Source organism: Mauremys reevesii, linkage group 2, assembly GCF_016161935.1.
Source record: "Mauremys reevesii isolate NIE-2019 linkage group 2, ASM1616193v1, whole genome shotgun sequence".
In the NCBI taxonomy this organism is placed as follows: Eukaryota; Metazoa; Chordata; order Testudines; family Geoemydidae; genus Mauremys; species Mauremys reevesii.
Window position 1 is genome coordinate 268468905 of NC_052624.1, and position 22740 is coordinate 268491644.

The window sequence follows — 22740 nt, forward strand, 5'->3', positions numbered from 1 at the left end:
CCAATCAGCTGCGCTGCACTCTGTGTGAGTGGGAGGGAGGAAAAATCCCGGACGGTTGCACCGGCCCTGGGCGAACCAGACAGCCCCACCCCGCCGCTTGCCTGTGGGCCGCACAGTGAGCCCATGTGGGCCGCATGTTGTGCAGGCCTGTGATAGATGGTCCCTTACACCAAAAATCCCAAAGGACCAGTCACTTACCCCAGGTCAGTTGAACCTTAGATCTCACACCAAAGACAGCTCTTGTAGCCAATCCTATAATACTCTATATACATGTTTATTAAAAGGGAAATTAGTTATTTACAAGGTTAAAGCAGGTAAATGTACAAACACAAATGTTACAATCTTAAGTTTAAAAAGGTAATAGAAGCTTCTTTAATAAGAAAGCTCTAAATGTCCTTTGCAGCTAACCCAGGCTAAGTGGCTGGGGATCCCTTGCTTATGCTTCGGAAACCTTTCCCCCAAAGTCCATGCAGCACAGGTATACAATTTCTTCTTGTTAGGAGTATTTATTCCCTTCCCCCCACCATCTGCAAACTCAGCTGATGGGAGGAATCCACTTGCATGACTCATCTTCATGAGAGGTGGCGGGGGGGAGAGCGGAACAACAAACTTATTTTGTTCTCTTTAGTGTTCCACAATAGACCGTCTGGTGTCAGTGGACCTCCCCTGTTGTTCAGGACATAGCACCTTCTGTTGGAGGCCAACACTTCACGCTAGTTAATGTCTCTCTCCTGCCTGGTGATTTACACAGTCACAGAGGCTTGCAATACAAATGTTTTAAATATTACCTTGCAGTAGGGGATACAGATGCTATAGGTGAGATGAATGCATGGCAACTCACAAGCATTCAATAAAGACTAAACACATTCTTATATAATCCTATTTTAACAACAGTAACACACAGGTTAGCCAGACTGGATCCAGCTCTGTATTTCTGTGCTCAGTTGAGACATGGGACCTTGGCATGAACTGGCACCTGGTCTGCCAGCATCACAAACATGTACAGTTTGTACTGAGCGCTTTGACTGGCCAGCTTGAGGTTAGCAAATAAGCAATTAAAATCACGCTGCTTCTTAGGTCCCCTCAAGGCTTGCTGCCTGCCTCCAGCCCTGTGATGCCTCACAATGCATCGTTCTGTGCTGGCACAGCTAAAAATGAGCAAATCAGCTGAGCTTAAAAGGGAAAGATTTGCATATCTAACCATGAAGAAGGGCCTGTGCTACCCATGGTGGCACAGAATGGTGCACTCTGTCAGTGCTGGGGCTGGACAGGATGGGCCTTGTGGGAGACTAAAAGGAGAAATAAGTTGGTAATGGTGGTTTGTTTTGTGCTAAGGGCTTGATCCGGTGCTCACTCAAGTCCATGAGAGTGTCTCCATTGAATGGGCATTAGATCAGGCTCTAAAACCCTTCTTAAGCCTGGCGGGGAGCATTTGACACACACTGCAGGAGTTTATGTAACTTTCCTATTTCCACTGCAATTCATCTGTCAAATCTTTCAAAACTGTTGCTTACTTTCAAGCTTTGCCTGTTGGAACTCCTGCCTTTTCTTTAATACACTCACTGCCAGGGCTGCTGGGAAGAGAATTGTGTCTCAAAGCGCCAGCCCGTGAGGCTGTCCATATGCCAGTCAGTGAGGCTCTGAAATGTCCCTAACTGCCACAGTCCATGTGCTGTTTCTCATGATGGCTGGCTGAGGGTTCGTGCACCAGTTTGCCACGTTCATTTCATAGCATGGTAATAACGTAGCTCTCTGAGGCAGCCGTCCCTTTGGCACCTGGGCCTTTTACGTAAATTTTGATGAGTCCAGTTCCCAGTTCTCCCATTACTCTCTCCCACAGGTTAAAGCCTCTTATTTAATGGGAATCGCATCTGTTTTTTTGCCCCTTGAGCACCCACTAATGTTGATTTGCAATAAGTCTTGGAGCACTGTGGAAGTTTCAGGAGACTGGAAGAAAGCCAATGTGCCAATTATTAAAAAGGGTAGAGGGTAATCCAGGTAATCAAAGGCCTATCCGCTTGAAATCGATCCCAGGCAAGATAATGAAGCAGCTGATACAAGACCTGATTAATGAAGAATTAAAGGAGGGTAATAGAATTACTGCAAATCAACCATGGGGTTATGGAAAATAGATCCTGTCAAACTAACTTGATATCTTTTTTGTGATGAGATTACAAGTTTTTTGAAGATAAAGGTAATAGTGGTGACATAAAATACTTAGACTTCTGTAGGTTTGACTTAGTACTGCATGACTTTTTGATTTTAAAAAAAATCTAGAATGATATAAAATTAACATGGTGGACTCTGGGAAGCTCAGTTGCTCAGGCTTCAGCCCCCGGGTGGCGGGGCTTGGGGCCCTGGGCTTCAGCCCCATGCAGGGGGTTTTGGCTTTCTGCCTTGGGCCCCAGCAAGTCTAATGCCAGCCCTGCTTGGAGAACTTCCTGAAACCTGCTCACGGCACCCCCAGGGGGCCCTGGAACACTGCTGTAGTGGACAGTCAACTGAACATGAACTCCCAGTGTCATGCAATGGCCAAAATAACTAATGTGACCCTGGGATGCAGAACAGGGGAATCTTTAGTTGGCGTAGAGAGGTTATTTTACCTCTGTTTGACACTGCTGCTGGAATACTGAATCCGATTCTGGTGCCCTCAATTAAAAAAGGAGGTTGATAAATTGGAGAGGTTCAGGGGAAGACCCAGGAAAACGATTTAAAGTACAAGAAAACATGCTTTACAGTAATTGAGCTCTTCCAGTCTGTCTACTTAGTTTAACAAAGAGAAGGCTAAGGGGTGTCTTGATTATAATCTAAAAGTATCTACACGGAGAACAAATATTTAAGAATGGGTTCTTCGGTCTAGCAGAGAAAGGTATAACATGATCCACTGGCTGGAAGTTGAAGGTAGACAAGACTGGAAATAAGGTATAAATTTTTGATAGTGAGGGTAGTGCCTGCTAACCACATTCAGTGATGGCTGTGAGAGCTGCACTTGGACACTAAGAATGCCATTGCTTGGCTTGGCAAATATGCAGGCGCTAAGTAAAATAAATAAATTACCTGCTGGAACTATTTACCAAAAGGGTGTGGTGGATTCTCCATCAATGACAATTTTGAAATCCAGATTGGATGCTTTTCTAAAAAATCTGCACTAGGGGTTATTTTGGGGAAGGGCTGTGGCCTGTGTTATACAGGTGGTCAGACTAGATAATTACAGTGGTGCTTCTTGACCTTGTCATCTGTGAACCAAACGAAGGGCTATTTTGAAATTTATTTCTGGAGAGGAGGCATGCTGAAGTGATGAGGTTTTTGCATTGCATCATACGGCCTTGCCTGTGCTATATCTTTTTCTTCAAATTTCCCACCATTCCTATGACTGATGCAGCTCCACTAGTGGCAGCTACAGTGGTGTGTAGACAAGCTGCCAGTGCTTGCCTCTGTGTTAACTGCTGTAGCAATGAGATGACTCTGTGGTTGAAACACTGGGGCTGCACACACTAGTACAGAAATTCTGTTGGGGGCTACAGCAGTGATGGGGGTTGGAGTGGGAAAGCATGTAACGTATGAACAGCCTGCAAGTGGCAAAATGGTCTAAGCTTGATCTCTAGCAGGACTGAATCGCATCATCGAGAACACACTGACTGCGTGAGCAACCCCCGCCCTTTGGCTCAGGCAAGTTCAAACCTTAGCCTCTCCATCAAATGCAGTTGCCATAGTAGAAGGTGGAGTCTCAGTGCTGTGATTCTTTGATTCCTGCTGCTCATCCCCTGCCATCATGGGCTGGGGGGAAATGGGATATCCTGCATTTTGCCTTCAATATGCTCATCATAGTTGCAGGGTGACTATAAGAAGTAATGACTGTAACATTATCAAATCTCATGCTTCCGGGCTTCAGCTGGTCACCTCTAGAGATCAGGAAGGGATTTTCGTCCCGCAATGCACAATTGGCTAGATGAGTTCTGTTGTGGGTTTGAGGTTTTTTTGTTTTGTTTTGATGTTTCACTTTCCTCTGAAGCATCAGATTTCACTACAGCTGGAGATGGGACACAAGAAAGAACAGACCAGTGCTCTGAGGTGGTTCAGAGCATCCTCTTTCTTGGATGCTTAGCTGGTGGGTCATGCTCTTGTGCCAAGGGTCAAACTGATCATCAGATTTGGAGTCACAAAGGAATTTCTCTCTCAGGTCAGATAGGCTGGGACCTTCGGGTTTTTTCGCCTTCCTCTAGTATGAGTCTCCTGATGGGATCATCTGGGCATATCTCACATAATTCCCTGCCATTGTAGGGGCCTCGGCATTGGTGGTGCCCTTGGCACCCAGCTTAGTCAGCTGACAACTGAATTGCTTTTTAGCTAATTAAAGGTCTTTAGGCTTAATATAGGACTTAATATAGTCCGGGTGAAGGTTAATGTCTGGCGATATACGGGAGATCAGACTAGATGATCTAATTATTTCTTCTGGCGTGAAACAATGAAAGGCCATGGAAGCAGGAGAAACTTGTCCAGAGGAGAAGCACTTCCTCCTGGCAACCTGTTCTGATCATGCTTGGCCCAGGCAAGGTGCGTGCAGTGTGGTGCCCCACATTGCCTTGGTCTTCATTTAGCTTGTTCTGCACTGTGCTGGCACGTTCTGGGCCCCAGAAGCAAGCCTGGGCTGCTGTGACAGAGCTTGTTTTTCCAGTTGTTTTTTTTTTATTGGTAGATGTAGGTGAAAGGTTGGTGCTGTGTCCCAGGTTAGTGAGCGCAGTCTGGCGCAGCAGCTCCTGCCTCCCTTTTCCCCACATGTGCTGCATGCTCTGTTCTTTTAATAGGGCTGCTTCATCATTCAGGCAGCTGCCATCAGTCTCTCTAGGGCCAGTGAGGAGGACTGGCCATTCTAGCCCTCTGAATGGCATGAATTCAGAAATCTGTTTTATACCCACCATGGCTCTCTGGAAGAATGATACACAGACCTTTATTGTCACATGTTGTCCTTCCTATGACGTTTAATACCCTCTCTCTAAGGTACTATAGTAACCGAGTGCCTCACGATCTTTAATGTATTTATCCTCACAATGTTCCTGGGAGGTCGAGCAGTGCTCTTATCCCCATCTTTACAGAGAAGGAACTGGGTCACACAGGGGCTAAGGGACTTGCCCAAGGTGATACAGGAAGTGTGTAAGTGGAGCAGGGAAAGGCTAACACTGGACATTCTGTCCTGGGAATCCTGTATGGACCTAATCCTGAAGTCCCCTATTTTGTCCTGGTGGAATTAAGGGGCCATTGAGTCAGAACTGAGGTTGTAGTGATTTGATATGCATCATGAGCCCAGCTATATCATTTTATATATGTTGTAGATATGTATGTGGTTAAATTAACACACACTGATGTGAGCCTTAGCCACACATGAAGTTTTTCTACCCAATTTCACTGCCAGTAATGTTTCTCTTTCTTCTCTAAAGCGTTCGGATACCACAGCAGGTTAATTAACTTTGCTTTATATCAGTAGAGCCCAGAAACCAACACACACACAGAGTCCTGGTACTACTGCACGTTTCTGTGGTTAGTAGTTTAGGCTTCTACTCCATGCTTTCAATAATAGTTTCCTGTGCTGGGTTCCTTTACTTACTCTCCGTGCATGTTAAACCACAATTGAACTTGGCCTGCTCCAGGATTGCGAGACTAGGGCTTGGAGCCTCTCAGGTGGCAATGTAGTCTAGAGCAGGAACTGGTTAGTAACACGCTTAATCTGCTACAGAGGAATGTTGGAATTACCTCACTGGATCAGAAGTCTGTCTAGTCCAGTATCCTGTCTCTGACGGTGGCCAGTAGGCAGATATAGCTATGGGATAATCTGCCCCTTGTATTTGGTGTCCTCCTGTCCTCTGATTGCTGGAGATTGACTTAGACCCTGGAGCATGAGGATTAATACCCCTTCCAAAATCTGTTGTCATTCATTATAACAACTCTGGATAGTTTTGATATGAATATAAATGTCCAATCCCTTTTGGAATCTCGCTAAGCTCTTGGCCTGGATGATTCCATGTGGCAGTGAGTCTAATTACGGGGTATGTAATTTTGTCAATTTTGAATTTGGCACCGGTGTGAGAATTGGAGAGCTGTCTGGGAGTTTGGCTACTAAGAGAGCAGATCAGGGGCGTGCATTCAAACCATCAGGGACATGAGATTGGTAAGTGGCACAAGTGATTCTTGAGTGAGTGACATTTAGTAGGAAGTCATCCTTGATATTTTAACCTCATTTCCCATGTATCTCTGGGGCTGAATTGCAACCCCCTGGATGGAATATCTCTTGGGGCCACCAAGGCCTTGTCCTGGAAAACTTTAGGCAATATTTTATCTAGAATATTCTGCTGACACTTGCAATTGTTCCTCTCTGTTCTTTGTCACAAAGGAATGGTATTTGCATGAAAACAAGATACTCCATTCACCACGTCCATATCCCAAGAGAAGATCATGACCGGCAGAATGAAATCTGGCTCCATTGAAGTCAGTGGCAAAGCCCCATTGACTACAATGGTTAGGATTTCACTCCTAGTGAAGATGAGCAGCAGGAATAAGAGTAATGCTTAAGAAAGGAGACTCCCCTTCTCATGCAGATCTGGAAAAGAAGGGGAGAGAAATACAGAACCTACAGGACATGAAGCTGAATTGTTTCTGCTTTTCAAGTGCTCCATGAGCTGTTAGATAGTGTCTGAAGGTAACTCCTGTGCTTAAGAGCCATTGCCAGCGAGCTAATTATTTAAGTATCTCCACAGGGTAGCGATAAGTGGCACCCCCTTTTGATGTTAATGTATTTGCTTAGCAGGTAAGAAACACCTGTGACTTACCTGGATATGTTTCGGTTGACACAGCCTGTTGCTCCCACTCTCCCCTTGTCCTTGTCTAGCCTTTACTTACCTGAGATAGGAGCATGGGAATTTCTGAGGGGGATGTTCTCTGTGCACCCAAGTTAAAGTGCAGCCGAAGGGCTGTAGAACTCCTCCTGCTGCCCCGAGTCCTAGGGTCTCAGGCATTCACTGAAAGCTATTGTTTGTGCTCATGTGCATCTAGATCTCCAATTTAAAGCCATGCTTTATTATGGTCAACTGAATGGAAAACAGAAAGGTGAAGAATGAAGTGTCTGGATGGAATTAGCATTTTAAGATTTATATCAAAGGTCTCACACTTGGGGCGTGGCTAGACTAGTGTGGGGGAAAGGAGCATTTCTGTACCCTCCAGTATGTTACCTAACATTTTAAAACCCTCGTGTACATGGGGCAAGTTGTAATTATTCACGGCTCAAGGTGAACCCAAGATTACAGCCTCCTAGGGTTGTTAACGTGTGTTTTTAAAAAATGTACCAGAACCAAATCAAACCTAACTCTAGATGAGGCTGGTGACTCAAAATAGGGCGACCAGGTTTTGGTCTCTCTGGCATGAAGTTAATAAATCTCAAACAACCACTGTGCCCTGCCCCAAACGAAGGGCTAAGCCGCACGCACATCTCTGGTCAGCGAAGAGGTGCCCAAGGACAAGCAAATGGACTCAAACTGTGAAATACCCACCCAGTCGCCCCAAAGTAGACCCTGGCGGGTGTGGTTAAGGCACTGGGCTGGGAGATCTGGGTTTCAGTCCTGTCTCTGTCACTGACTCCCTGTGTGAGCATGGACAAGTCAGGTAGCCCTGGTCTGCACTTAAATTTTATGTCGACACCACTATGAGGAATGCTTCCATCAGCCTAGCTATAGCCACGTGAAGTGGTGGATTCAAGGGCTGTGGAAGCTTCCGAACAGTGGGGGTGCCTGAACTATGGCCCTGCCCCTTCCCCTCCCTTCCCTCTGAGGCCCCTCTCCATTCCTTGTCCTTACAGCTGATAAAAAGTGTCGAGGGGGATGGTATGGCCCCTCCTTTTCCAGCACCTCTGGCTAGATTGCTGATATTGATGGGAGGACCCCTTCCATCACTCTAGGCTGCATCTATATCGCAGGGTTAGTGCAGCAAAGCTACGGTACCACGGTTATGATGCTGTAGGTCCCTATAGTGTGGACAAGCCCTTATTCTCTCCATGCTTCAGTTCTGTGCTGGTAGAAATGGGGACAGCATTACTCATGTCGTCTGGGTTGTAAGCTCTTTGGGGCAGGGACTCTCTTACTATATGCAGTGTGCGCTAAGCTCAGCTGTGGCCTCTTATTGCTAATGTAACAATATGATCTTACCAGTTTTTATGTATTCCGTCTTTGGGAACACCCAGACATGGAAACGGTGTAAGGAACAGACTGCAGACACTTAACAGATTTCCCAGCAAGGACTCTGTGAAGTTCTGCGTACGGTGAGATGGAAATAAGAATGAATACTGCTTTCTAGGACGCTAACATTTTTTTAAACAAGTCCCCACATCAGACAGCAGCCCATTTGAGCTTATTTGAATGAGCGGACTGTGCGGGGAACTGATGGAAATCTTCATCTCTAGGCCTGTCAGGAACAGGACGGATAAAGGGGAGCCCTGCTGTTGGGAAATCACTCAGAGCAAGCAGCAGAGTGGAGCTCGCTCCATTGTTTACTGGTAGTGTAAAATTGATGGGAGCTGGTTCTAAGGATGAAAATCAATCGGCGGATTCCTGTGGTCTGCCCTGCTAATATTAGAATGTATGTTTATCCAGCAGGCGTGGTGAGGGATGTTGAGGAGGCTGAGAGAGGAGATGGCTGCAGGGTTTATTTCCCCCCCCTCCCGCCCTTCAGACGTGACTCTAATAATCTTGACAAAGGACAGATGTGAGGTGGGAGAGGATGGAGCAGGGACTTGCTTGGACTGATTTGTGTGGCACGCGAACTGGGAGAGGGCAATCTACTTGGTACGTGTGGCTGTCAGAAAGGGAGCGATTTTGCCGGGTTGTGAGCCAAAGGGAAAAGCTGCTTCGCAATGGCAAAGTGGACAAAATCCCCTTGCAAAGATGCATTGAACGGGGAGGGTGGGGATGTGGCTACAGGAGTGGGGTGATGTTCCACTGTATCAGCCACAGGGGAGGAAGATTCATGGGGATCTCTGCTTCCCCATGCTAAGGAGAGCGGGGACAGCTCTCCCTCTGATCTTAGCAGCGAGGTGGGAGCCATGCTCTTAATTTAACCCCTTGTGAGGGAGAAACAGTCCCCCACAGCAGAAGAGCAGGCTATGAGGCTGCAGTGAGGCCTCTCTGCACTAGTGCCTGTGGGCTGGAAGAACAGCCTCATCCTTTCCCTGCTTACGTGCATTCACAGCTGCTGGAACAGTGTGATCACCGACCCCTTAATCCTTGCTCGGCCCATTCCCGATCCCCAATATTATGGCAAACCTTTAGAGCAGCCACAGAGCTGCCCTCTGTCCCAGGCAGGGGAAGCAGAGACCTCCTGGCAGTGCTGGATTTCCAGGTAGGCATGTGCCTAGGGATGCCAGCGTTCTAGGGGTGCCTAAAAGTTAAAAGTGGGTTAAAATTTAATTTTTATAGAAAACACAAAGATCAGGGGTGTGTGTGTTCTGAAGATGCTGTGCCTAGGGGCACGTACAGTGTAAATCTGGCCCTGCCTCCTGGGTGGCCACCGCAACTCATAAAGCCTTCCTCCCCAGCACAGCCCTATCAGGGGGGCTTAAAATGTCTTGCGCTTAAGTGAATTGCATTCTGAGCACACTTCTGTAACTGCTGTATAACTCGGTTGCATCAGAACTGTACCTCCATTGCCTTCTGCTGGATTAGAGTGAGACATTTAAATCCTCCAGGTGAATGAGGTCCCAGCCAGAGGTGACTTTCTTGCTGCCACATACTTACTGCACTCTGGTTTGCAGTACAGGTCTGTCTCATCTTACGCGGGGGTTCTGTTCTGCGGTTAGCGCGTAAAGCGAAAACCGCGTATAGTCAAAATTACACTGAGTTGAATGGCGGGTGGAATCGCCCGCACTACAGAAACAGTATTTAAATTGTTGTTTTTCTCTATTTTTTGTTTTTGCCAACAAGGTAAAGCTGAAATCGCGCATGTTAAATGCGCATAAGATGCAACAAACCTGTATTACTGCCAACCATAAGCATTCAAAAATCCTAGTTCGGGCCCAAAAAATCACTAGTCTTTTAATATTATACATTTTGGGTTCTTTATGTTTGCCTTCTGGTTTTTCATAGAATCTAGGTCTAGAAGAGGGCCATTGTGATTGTCTAGTCTGATCTCTTGTATAACACAGACCATAGAACGTCCCCAAAATAATTCCTAGAGCAGATCTTAAAAAAAACAAAAAACAAAAAAACCCCCAATCTTGATTTCAAAATTGTGAGTGATGGAGAATCCACCACAACCCTTGGTAAATTGTTCCAGTGGATAATTACTCTGTCTGTAGCGAGGTGGGACTCACCCCTGCGGTGCCTCCTGCTGGTTGTCTCTGGGAATTAGCTCCTCCAGTCTCTGGAGCACCCTCTGCAGGCTGGTGTCCCGCTGCTGCTTGACCCCTTTGTCCCTCCTGGACCTGGTGCCCCGTTCTCTGGGGTGCTGCCCCCTGGCTGTACACCCCATAATCTCAGGGTTTCCTCTCCCCGGGGAACCCCCACCCCCTATCCTCACCTCGCCTCAGTATAAGGCTACTGCCAGTCATCGTCTAGCTCCCGTGCCCTGGGGCGACTGCAGTATCAGCCTACTCATCACTGGCAAGGTTGGGTTTGGACCTGCTGCCTTGGCCTACCCCTGGGCTGCCCTCTGTAACCCCCAGTACCTGTTAGCCTTATGCTAGTCCGCAGCCTGGGGCTTTCCAGGCTGGAGCTCCCTGGCTCCTCTGCCTTTCCCCAGCCCTGCGCCACTCAGGTACCCTGTCTCTAGCTCCCTGCAGCCAGGCCTGTCTCCCTCTACAGCTAGAGAGAGACTGCTGAGTTCCTGGCTCCCAGCCTCTTTTATAGGGCCAGTTTGTAACTCTGGTGTTCATAACTGGCATGCTGGGATGAGAAGCGCTTTCTAGGTACACGGTCTCTGGTCCAGCAGTGCACTTCCACGCATGCTTCATTGTAAACGTGTCTGACTAATGCCATTGATATCAATGAGGCCACACACTCAAAAGTTAGGCATGTGCTTAATTGTGGCATGCGCTCCTTGCTGAGTTGGGGATACAGGGTGGGCTGTATAAGAGACAGGAAATATTTTTTGTGGATGCCTGAATAAGGTGCAGGAGTCTGTGCTTAAGTGACCAGAAATCAAAACCCTAAAACAACCCCAAGCAAAACCCCCTCAAAACCCACATAACTGCTGTCCCCCGACACGGTAGGGAGGATTTTAGTAATTTTTTTTAATCCGTTCAGACTTCCACTTGCGTGGATGATAGAGTTCATGCTTTAATAGTTGGCGGCTTTGAAGCTTAATTCTTGGTGGTTGGCTCACTGGAGACCTGGATTTAAATTCAGTGATAATTACTTGCTTTGTGTCCTGTCACACTTGGCTTGAAGTGCAAGTAGTAAGTAATCTTACTAGTACATCACCCCCCTCCCCCTACCCCCAGTGGAATACAAGAGAAGTCCCACATGGTTCTAATTGGCACATGATTCGTCAAAGCCAGCTGAGATGAAGATTTCAGAATGCCTCTTGGAATTTCAGTGTGTTGGCAGTTTGTGCTATCATTGTTCTTTTTTTATTCCTATGTATTAAGAGCATGTTATCAGTGCTTAATAATAATAATAGGATCTCTTTCCAATAACATTATTTTTTGGGGAGGGGAGGGTTGGTTTAACATATGGCGGGATGTGCTTTGTCAGGGCTGCATGCAGTGCCATGTGATAAAGATATATGTGCCTATATATACACGGAGATAAAGCTTGCTTCCATATATTTCATAGCTTTATTAAGTACAAATTCTGGCAAACCCAAATGGATGCTAACCCGCTGCTACACACAGGCCTGAAGCTTGCTTTCTCTCTCCATTACCTGCTCAGTCAATAAATGATGACTATTAGGAAAGGTTTTGTAACTGAAATTGTTGGCCTAGTTTAAACACAGAAGTTGCCCTGGATTAACCCAAGAATTGTCTACATTTGAAAGTTTTACCAGTTGTACTGGTAAAATCCCTCATGTGGATCCTTTCTCCCCTGCCCCTGCTGTAAGAATAGCTTCCCCCCCCCACCCCACCACTTTAGCTTACGCCCCTTTCTAAGGCGATGTCTGCACTGCCCACGTGTTAGCGTGGCCATGGCAGCACTGCTGCAGACATGGATAGTGTAGACACGCTTTATTGCTGGGTTGTCCCCAATAAAACTTTGAAGTGTAGACTGGGGCTAAGTGACAGTAACAAGGGTAAATTGTTAAGTAACAAGAAAGTGAAACTGAGCTGTGCTTCCTGTTTCAGCCGTGGTGGTTGTAATGGGTCACAAGCACTGCCCCCTTTAAATGGCCACGAGCAGCACAAGGCTCAGTTAGTTCTGGTCTACACTGAGGGGGGATCGATCTAAGTGACGCAACTTCAGCTACGTTGTACTTAGATCGACTTACCGAGGTGTCTTCACCGTGGTGAGTCAATGGCTGCTGGTCCCCCGTCGACTCTGCCTGTGCCTCTCACGGCGCTGGAGTACAGGAGTCGATGGGAGAGCGCTTGAGGGGGGGGTGTCAATTTATCGCATCTAGACTAGACACGATAAATCGATCCCCGCTGGATCGATCGCTGCCTGCCATTCTGGCGGGTAGTGTAGACATACCTTGAGTGTCCACGGAGGCTGTCTCTGCATTCATGCCTAACTCTTTTACTGGCGCATCCTGGGAAATGTGCGGCTACCCTATCCTGCCTCAGCTAGCGATGAGTCTGAGGGGCAGTGCGAACTGCTGGACTGAGAGGTGGGAGGGAGTTGAGCTGACCAAATGGATTACACAAACCTGGTGAGGGGGTCCTGTCCACACGGCCAAGAGCACACGCAGTGTGCTGAACTGGTTTCAGAGAGACAACCAGGAGCTGACGTCAACTTCTGGCAGAGGCTAAACATTTAGTGGACCAGGGCTGGTGAGTTTTAACCATCATATGTGCAGGCAAAAAAACCCCAACCTGTTGAGAGCCATCCATGCTACTAGCGGTTACAAACTGGGTGGAAAGTTGTAGTGTAGACAGGGCCTTCAAGGTCCGATTGTCATGTTTCTACAGCACCTGGCACACTGGGGTCCTGCTCCATGATTAGGGCTCTGAGGTGCTAAAGTAATAAAAATCACTGTGTAAAATAAATCTGAAGAGCTGAAAGAAATGCAGGCTGGTGTAGGTCTCTCATAAGCTGTAATGGAGGATAAAAATGGACAGATTAACTGCTGCCCTCCTTGTCTCCGCGTATCCTGCAGCTAGCACTGCACTTGTTGGCTTGCTTTCAGTGGTGTCACGGTAAGCTTTTGCTGACTCTTACTGGTGCTAAAATAAACAACAAGATTGATTTGCTTCTGAGACACAGACACCAGTCAGACTTGCATTAAGGCTTTTCATTTACACCACCCTATTGCATTGTAGAAACTGGTACAGACTCTTGGCCCATTCATTGCTCTTGTCTCAGGGCCAGATAGTGCTGCCCTTGCAAGGGGCATAGAAGGCACCAGAAGCAGCTGGAACCTGTGTGGTTTTGCTTTGTGTGGGGGAGTGTGAATGGGCAGAATGGTTTGTCCTGTTGGGATCCTGGAAGTGGGCAGACGGAAGCCTTAGGGGAGGATCCACAAAGTCCGGGATCTCAGTTAATGACGGGGGACAACTAAAGATATAACAGGGACAGGAGTGAGGTCACAGGGCTAAATGAAGGGAACCTGACAGGGACACCGAGCAAAGAGCCCCGGACAGCACCCACTGCTCCTCGAAGGTGTCAAGGGAGCCAGCAGACGCCACCCAGAGAAACTCTGCCCGGATGCGTGAATGGATGGAGGATCGGAAATAGGCCCCGCAGTTGCAGGAAACCCTGTCAGCCAACCTTGTTCCGGGCATCTGTATCCTCCTCCATATACTGCAGAGCACAACCCCCTGGGGGCCCACTGTGTCTTGGCATGGAGGGTAATTTGGGGGAGTGGCGGTGCCACTGACTTCATGGCTGTGAAACTCCCATCCAGTGTTCCCTGTTCAGGGTGCAGTGGTCATGGAGTGACTCCAGTGCTGCTTTGTGACCTGTAGGACAGCCTGGCAGCTGATTTCCTTGGGTTGTGCACTGGTTTAGTGCTTAAAGATATTGCCAGGAGGTGGAAGCTCCTCTTGAGAATGTCTGTTAGAACCCATTCCTCCCGGATCATTCACAGAGGTTTCCAAACAGCTGGCTGGCACTGGCTCTTTGGATGAAGTCCTGGGCCCAGTGAAGTCAGTGGCAAAACTCTCAGGGTCAGGATTGCATCCTTTGTTTCCAATGAAGAGAAACAGAAGGGAAGGGGGCAAAGAAGTGACTAGCAAAAGTGTAAAATGCGTCTCAAGCTAAAGAGAGCTACAAACCTAAGGTTACTTTCCTATGCTGGCTAAGGCTGCAGTTTTCCCCGGGATGCTGTGCCACTGTGCGTGGGTGAGGAGGTGTCCATAAGGCAGGGGTAGACAATTATTTTATTTTTTTTTCAAGGTATAGTCAAGGTCCTGATTCTGGAGGAAATAATTAAAAAGAAAAGTAATGATTAAATAAATAAAAAGATTTCAGGGTCTGTTCAAAAGCATCTGGTTTTGAATACCTCTTCCATAAGGCAATCACTGTCTTCAGGTGCTTTTTGCATAAAGAATGTGTCAAGGAACTTCCTCACCATAGAGACTGGATGAGCCCATCGTTCTGATGTATAGATCTGAAATTGCTTTTAGTAGCTGAAGTGAACGGGCAGAGGTTACTTTTCCCGAGTGCATTACTGATTTAAGTGGGAGATGCTTTAAAACATTTGTTTTCCTCTACTTAAAGGAGCACTGCTTATCTTTTCAGGCTTGATCCTGGTGTGTTTCCCTGAATCAGCTTTTCAGCCACGATGCACAGCCTTGCAGAAGCAGAGTGGAAGGCATGAATTGCTAGCCACTGCTTTATGTAGGCTCAGGGCCAGCTCCAGGCACCAGCCCAGCAAGCAGGTGCTTGGGGCGGTGAAGGGGAAGGGGCGGCACGTCGGGGTCTTCGGCAGCAATTCGGTGGCGGGTCCCTCACTCCCTCTTGGAGCAAAGGACCTGCCGCTGAAGACTGAAGCGGCGGTGGTAGAGCTGATCGCAGTCGGGTGTGGGTGTTTTTTGTTTTGTTTTTTTTTTGCTGCTTGGGGCGGCAAAAACCGTGGAGCCGGCCCTGTGTAGGCTCCACAAGTTACATCTCTGTGCATCAGGAATGCAAGTCCTTAATCCCGTCCCAGTGTCTAGGCTCAGCAGCCCTATTTGCACTAGAGTATTTTGGGATTGCATTGCATTCTCTAGCATGCCTGTGAAATAGGCCCTGCTTAGGTGCAGCGGAAAGGGGAGACTGTCAGGTTGCAATTCCCTTCTTACCCACCATCCATCCCCAGCACAAGTTCAAGCTGCAGGGGGCAATGGTGTTCGGTCTCGCAGGAGCTTTGCATGAGTGATCTGGGATACTTGACGGTTTTTAAGCTTAACCTTTGCCTGCATACACCAATTATTTATCAAGCGCCCATCATTGCTCTTGACATTTTGCTAACCAGTCAGATGTTTTGCTAACCCAGACCTGTGTAGGCATACTGGATCTTGCCTCAGCACAGGGGGCTGGACTAGATGACTTCTTGAGGTAGGATCCTGTCCTACATTTCTGTGATTCTACTGCTCCCTGCCACAAAGAGTGTACAGGCTAGTTCAGATACGCACACTGCCTAGTAGGTCTGTCGGAATTGGAAGTGGCGCAAGAAACTAGCGGTGGTCTCTCTTGAAAGGTTTGTATTGGTGCCTTTGGTCTTCCTCAATCAGGAAGCCAGCTCAGTATCTCTTCAGGATGGTGCGCTCTAATTAATTACCTAGCATGGGTATATATGTGTGTGTGTGTGCGCGCGCAAAAATTCTCTTTTGTGAGTCATACAACATTTTGATCACATAAAATCATCCCCCTCCCTCTGTTGTACACACACTTCCAAGGCATAGCAGCACTCCTGTCCTGGCTAGCATCCAAAGACAGATAATGTTTACTATAGAATACTTTCCTTTAGCTCCATCAATGCTACAGTTTTATCCCGTATTAGGAAACGGTTTCTGCTAACACAGCTATGCCAGCCGGTGCCGATGGGGCATAGCCTTGTTAAAATTTCCTTGAAAACCTGTCCGAGACTAGGTTAATGCTTAGAATTTTATACTGCTTAGCACTTACATAGCACTGCTTTTTGGGTTTTTTTATTTGAATCTCTTCAAGGTTAAGAGAGTACTAGTTGTAAATCATATTTTTAAATAACAAATTTCCCTTACTTGGGTTACTAATTTCATCTTTCCAGGTTAAAACAAAAATAATTTTAGAAATCTGTCTTGCTCTGCTAATGCTGATGGTCGTCTCTTACGTTGCAGCTTGGGCAATAAAAATAGACTAGTCAGTTTTGCTCTTTGGTTCTCCTGTACTAACACAATATTGGCCTAATAATAGGCGCGTATTCTCTGCGTGGTGTGTGAGGTGGGCAATGGGGGAAGGGCTCTTACAGGAGTAAAAAAATCAAATGTTTTTCTGTTGTGCTCATGTTCTCCTTCAGTTTTTACAAAATGTAAATCTGAGGCCTAAATCTTCTGGCTGACCCTTTCAGACTTGCTGATCTCTGCCCTTTCCTGGCCTCAATTCAGAGAACAGCAGCTGAGCATGATAACTGTGCAGAATACTACACTGTGGGTTTGTCGTAGGGTGACCAGATGTCCCGATTTTAGAGGGACAGTCCCAATATTTGGGAATTTTTCTTATATACACAATACTGTATCTGAGGCCTGGTCTACATTAGGAAATGAGGTCGGTAGAACTGTGTTGCTCAGGGATGCGAAAAATTCACACCCCGGAGTGACACAGTTAAACCGACCTAACCCCTGCTGTAGATGGTGCTAGGCAACAGGAGAATTCTCCTGTAGCTACGGCCCCTTGGGGAGGTGGAGTACCTACGGTGACAGGAGAACCCCTCCCATCGGTGTAGGTCGTGTTTTAATGGAAGTGCTACAGCTGTGCTGCTGCAGCATTTTAAGTGTAGAGAAGCCAATAGTTTCATTATTTTGGGGGGGGGCAGTGGAAATAAAACCTTTCTTTGCATTGTCTGTAATAAAATGGACTGCAGAATATGGCTACAGTGGATAGTGAAATTCTGTAGATGCCTTTAATAATCCTGACGCACGTGGTTGAGTTGTAGTTTGCATGCTGAAATAGAAAAACAAGCCTTTGCTTTAGAAACAACCCTGTACTTTAAAACTAATCGCTGCACTTGGGACTCTAACAGTAAATATTTAACAGGTGAAACTCCCTTTCTCTTCTGTCCTCTCATTGAATTCCTTAACTAATTAGTAATGACTATTTTAACTTTGGTCCATGCAGTCGTTAATCACCTGGACTCCCCTAGCCACTCAGAATTATGTGGCACTCTTAACTTTCCATTATCTTGTTTGTTGTGTGACTCACTTGTATGTTGCCGTTGAAGGTTAGTTGTTGCTGTTCAAAGGCTGATACCTTCTTTCCTACAGAGCTGTTGTGTTTACCATCCACTGCATTTAGGGGGGAGGGATAGCTCAGTGGTTTGAGCATTGGCCTGCTAAACCCAGGGTTGTGAGTTCAATCCTTGAGGGGGCCATTTAGGGATTTGGGGATTGGTCCTGCTTTGAGCAGTGGATTGGACTAGATGATCTCCTGAAGTCCCTTCCAGCCCTGATATTCTATGATTCCCTCATGTAATTTTACACTTCACTGGTCCTTGCCATATGCAAGTATTTGATGGCCTTAATCAGCAAGAGGGAAAATGGTCTTGTGGTTAAGGCACTGGATAGCACTTGGGAAATTTCCTGGCTTTGCTGTACAAATGCCCTAAATGCCCATCATTTAGGGCATTTGTACACTGCAGCTGGGAGTGAGGCTCCCCGCCCCGGTAGACAGATTCTGCTAGCTCGCCTTGAGCTAGCATGCATTGTGGCTCTGGTGGAAACTCAGATTGGACCCAGAGCGTTGGGTGGGCTTGAAAGCCTGAGCTGTCCCCTGATTCCTATTTCTAACATGCTACCTCGAGCCAAGGTAGCACAGGTCTGTCTGCCTGAGCTGGGCGGCTCTCTCTCTCTCAGCTATAGACACACCCAGGCTCAGTGCAGCAAGGTGATGAGCATGACCCCGCTCCAGTTTCAAATTAAGAATGTGAATAATTCCAGTGGCTTCAGTCCAAGTGTTCATTGACTTAAATATGCTCTTAAGTGCTTTGCTGGAGCAGGGTCAGAGTGGTCAGGATTGGGTAGGATGGAGTCCTTCCTCTCTCTCTATCTCAGATGATGCTTCCTACATCTCACCCTTAGTCCCAAAGTTTACAACCAAACTAGATAAAACAGACAATCACTCTGTGTGCATGTACAGCACCTAGCACAATGAAGCTCTGATCTCATTTGGGGTCCCTGGGTGCTACTGTAATATAGATAATTGTAGAGGAAGAAGAAAAATAATACAGGCTGGTCTAAGTGTGTGTGGCGGTGTTTGTTTTTCTTTTTGCTAGGAGTTAAGGGATGAAAATGAGCAAAAGAAAATTAATCTGGACAGTAAGAACTGTTAAGTTAGTCTCTCAAAAGAAATGGGGAAAGCGATTTATTGAGAAATCTAAAATTGGACTTGAAGAACCACTGGAAAACTACTGCAAGGTACAGTACTGTACTGGGTGGAGACATAGAATGGATGCAAAATGTAAGTCTTTTCATGTCTAATTTCTATGGTGACATAGAGATTAGTATTTTTCCTGTGTCCGCACGTTTTGCAGATACTTAGATGGATAGCAAAAACTCTCAGCTAAAGGCTTTTAGACCATAATTACCTTTTTTTGGTAGAAGTTTAATTCTACAGGCCTTTTCAGGCCTTGTATAGCTGTCAAGGTCAATGAAGTTTGCTGTGTGTGTATGAAAAGGAATTTCATAGGATTCAAGACCGTTCTGAAGCTCCTTGAAGTAAATGAAAGATTCTCACTGATTTCCCTGGGCTTTGGATCAGGATCTCTGAGGCCTTGTCTTCATTGGGAGGAAAAAAGTGTGTGTTTAGCTCGAGTTAGCTAATGCAAGGTAAAATCCTAGAGACACCAAGGCAGTTTATAGTCTTCACTTGAGTTAGCCGGTCCAGTTAGACTATGGTGGAGCCGTTTAACTCGACCTGAAACTCATGTGAAGACTACAAATTGCCTTGTCTGCACTGTACAGTGTTGTTGTAGCCATGTTTGTCCCAGGACATTAGACAGATATGAGAGATATTACCTCACCCACCTTGTCTTTACTAACCTTTTATCTTCTGTAAGTTAGCTCAAGTTAAGAATACATCTTTTTTTTCTTTCATTGAGGACATAGCATAAATGTGGTTCAATACAATCAAGGGAGCTTCTCTGTTCGGGACAGTGCTTACGCCTCATCAAAGTCAATGGGATTTAAGCACGTGCTTAATTTTAAGCATGCACTTTCCCTTACTCCAAGCCTTTAAAGAGAAGGCCTGGGAAGGATTATGTCATGGGTTTGTTTTTTGTACTTTCAGTTGACACTATTAACAAAACAAATGATTATCCCACTTTTTATTTGACCCTGTGATATTGAGGCTGTTTGTTTGAGCTTTCATTGCTCACTCGCTTGAACATGTAAAAGGGAGCCACCTTCCCATGCTGTTTAAGGGAGAAAAAAAATCCTAGTGCTGTCAGATGACCTTTGCTGCCTTTAATAAAGGGGGATAAAAAAGCACCCCTGTACAAGGAGTTGTTTGGGTTTTCTTTCACAACTCGCTCTGCAGTAGCTCTCTATTTTCAGCATCTGGATAGGCACCTGTGTAGCAATTTTAAAATCTTTTATCCACCCTAAGGCTATGTCTACACTAGAGACCTTACTGCAGCATAGCTGTACCACTGCAGCTGAGCCGCTGTAAGATCTCCCATGTAGCTGCTGTCTGCTGAGGGGGGAGAGCTCTCCTGCCGGCATAATTAAACCACTTCCAACGAGTGGCGGTCTAAACCAGTGCTTCTGTCGGTGCAACTTCTATCGGTCAAGGGTATGTTTTTTTTTTCCACTAAGTTTTACTGACAAAAATGCTAGTGTAGACATAGCTTTTTCGTCAAATTGCTGAGGTTTGACAGGAATAGAAGCCCAGATTCTGAGACCTGTGCCCGAACTGAATAGTACCTTACTCAATGAATAGTCCCATGGACATCAATGGAACCACTTGTGCAGTAGGGTGTGACGCCATAGGAGCAAAGGTATGGGATTCTGGCCTGAAATACGCTTCTCTTAGCCAAGGATTGAGAGGAGAAAGAGGGGCATAACCAAGATACAGTTGATGTGGGTAAGCTATGTTTGAGTGAATTTATTTTCGTAACTGTTCCACTTCTCTGCAGTTCCTTTGCCAAAACTTTCCCTCCGTGTACTGGTGTGTAAACTGTGTTTAGACATTTTCTCCTGAAGTGTGAAGGCATGTAAGCCCAATTAACTATCTACTTCCAAGCATCGATGTCCTCCCCCTTCCTTGTCACTCCGATGCCTTTCCCAGGGCAGGCAAACTTTTTCTTTTTCTTTTTAAAAGGAAGGAGGCAAAAAAAACAACAACCCCAGAGCTCTTTAAAGGATCTGACAGGTAGATGGAAAGTTGTTTCAGACCATGGCCCTTTAATTACTTTATCATTCATATCACCTCCATCGGGTAAAGCATCTTGAACTGTTGGCTCTTCAGAGCAAATTGTGGTGATCTTGTTAAGCTTTGTGAATCTAGTAATTCTTTCTTGGCATACAAGCGTTTAGATTATACAGTATTTATAAAAGACTCTTAGTAGCAATGAAAGGTCAACTGAAAGATACAAACTGGTGTGGCTATAAGTTTTTATTTGGAATGTGTAGTCAATCCAGTGTGGAAGGAATGATTGCTTTTCCCTCCTCTGTCTCTCTATCCCATGTAACAGTCTGTTTCTTTCTTTCTCGCAAGGTCCCAAGCCCGATCTCTTGACCATTTTGGAATAAGCAATGGAGCAGTCCAGCAACATGTTCCCTCCAAAACATTCAAGGATTTCCAGGACCACAGGATTTACAGAACCACCAAAATCTCTGGAGAATGTCAACAGTGGATGAAGCTGATGGTGAAAAATAAGTGTAGCAATTCTGCCGGCCCCTGGCATCCCTGGTTTTTCTTTTGTTACTGAAAGTGAATTGGGAAGGAAACGCCTCTGTTCTCTGAGGATATTTCATCAGTTGTTTGCCATCTTTACTGGAATTGCTTCAGTTATTAGTTTCACAAAGAGGAGAAACAATGCCTGTTACACTCAGTGGAGATGTATTTATTTTTCACAGCAGTTCAAGAGCAGCATGTGTGTGTTGAGCAGGTATGTGTGTGGTTTCCTAATTCATACGCCAGTTATGTTTCCTGATGTTTGAGGAGTAAATAATTTGCCTTTTCTCCCACCCCTTAAAGGTGTAAGACCCTTTCTAGTTGCTTGGCACCATGTTTGAAGATTGGGTTACCTTTTTAAAGGGGGTAGCAAATATCCTGAAACGGATATGTATGAGACTGTCTGTCTTTTTTTTATTTTGCTTCAGATAACACATGTTGACAATAATAATCTGGCATTCATGAAAGGTTTCTTTGGAACCCTTCAGGATACAAGTTATTTGCACGGAATTTCCATTATCCATCACTGAAGTGCAGACACCTCCGAGGTGGAACACGGCAGCCCTAAGAGCAAGTTACTGCCAAAAGTCTTCTGTAGTCTCCTTTTTCTCATAATTGTCAGCCCATTCCTAAATTGCCAAAGGCCACCGCACTTGGCTTAATGGGAACAGTCCTGCAAGCTCATCTAACAGCTGATGCTTATGGCAGAGCCTTTGGGAATCCGTGGAATTTTAGCATCCCCAAAGTTGTTGTTTAAAACCTCCCCCCACTCCCCCACCATAAATTCTGCAGAAAACATTTCCCACTGTTCTCCTTGCAAGAATATCCTCTTCACTATAACAGATGTGAGGCTGGTTACTGTGCATATAGACAAACGGAAGCAGGAGCTCCGAGGCGTGCAACCTTCCCCCATTCTTCTCCATGGAATGATAACCCTAAAGCGTGCTGCCATTTTTGTTAGGAAGTTGCAGCAAATCCAGTGTCTTGCCCTGCTTCCCACCCAGGCTCTAATTGCGAGTTCCAGAAATCCTCTGTAGTCACAGTCGTAAGTCGGGAAATGGGTGAATCTCAAAAGGTTTAAAGGGAAGTAATGGAGATGTTCAATCTAGTGTGTGTATATACATTGTATACAATGTGTATGTAAAATGGATGCATTTGTGTATATGCACAAAATATTTTACGGCAGGTGTGTGATGTACTGTGAAGTGTGTTTGTGCATGCGTGTACTCGTAGCTAGAGTTCAGAAGTTTAATTAAACACTGAGAAGTTTGGATGCTTATCCTGATCCTTGAGTCTGAGAAACGACTGATGCAATTCCCATTCACCACCAATTAATTCCTCCTTGTGAATCCAAGTCATCCTATTATTCAATATATTTAAAACACGGAATAAACGCGCACACTGTCTGAATCCGTGTATTGAACTTGTTCATTTAATTTCAAAGGGGATGATTTGAGTATTTAATCCAATCTGTCTCCTCTTAATTTAAACACATTTTAAGAGAAGAATACCATAGTCTAGAACCCTACTTATCTATAAA

At 45.9% G+C, this 22740-nt stretch overlaps 1 long non-coding RNA gene across 5 annotated transcripts in view; it reads left to right on the forward strand.

Moving 5' to 3' along the window:
* Positions 1-22473, forward strand: part of LOC120396486 — a 61367-nt gene extending 38894 nt beyond the window's left edge. For 2 of the 5 annotated variants that reach the window (XR_005593174.1, XR_005593173.1), the window contains 2 exons: positions 18580-18764; positions 21021-22473. This is a non-coding gene — a long non-coding RNA (uncharacterized LOC120396486). Of the gene's footprint in view, positions 1-17237; positions 17346-18579; positions 18765-21020 lie in introns of those variants that run through there. The other 3 variants (XR_005593175.1, XR_005593176.1, XR_005593172.1) reach the window with 3 other exon arrangements.
* Positions 22474-22740: the final 267 nt, after the last annotated feature.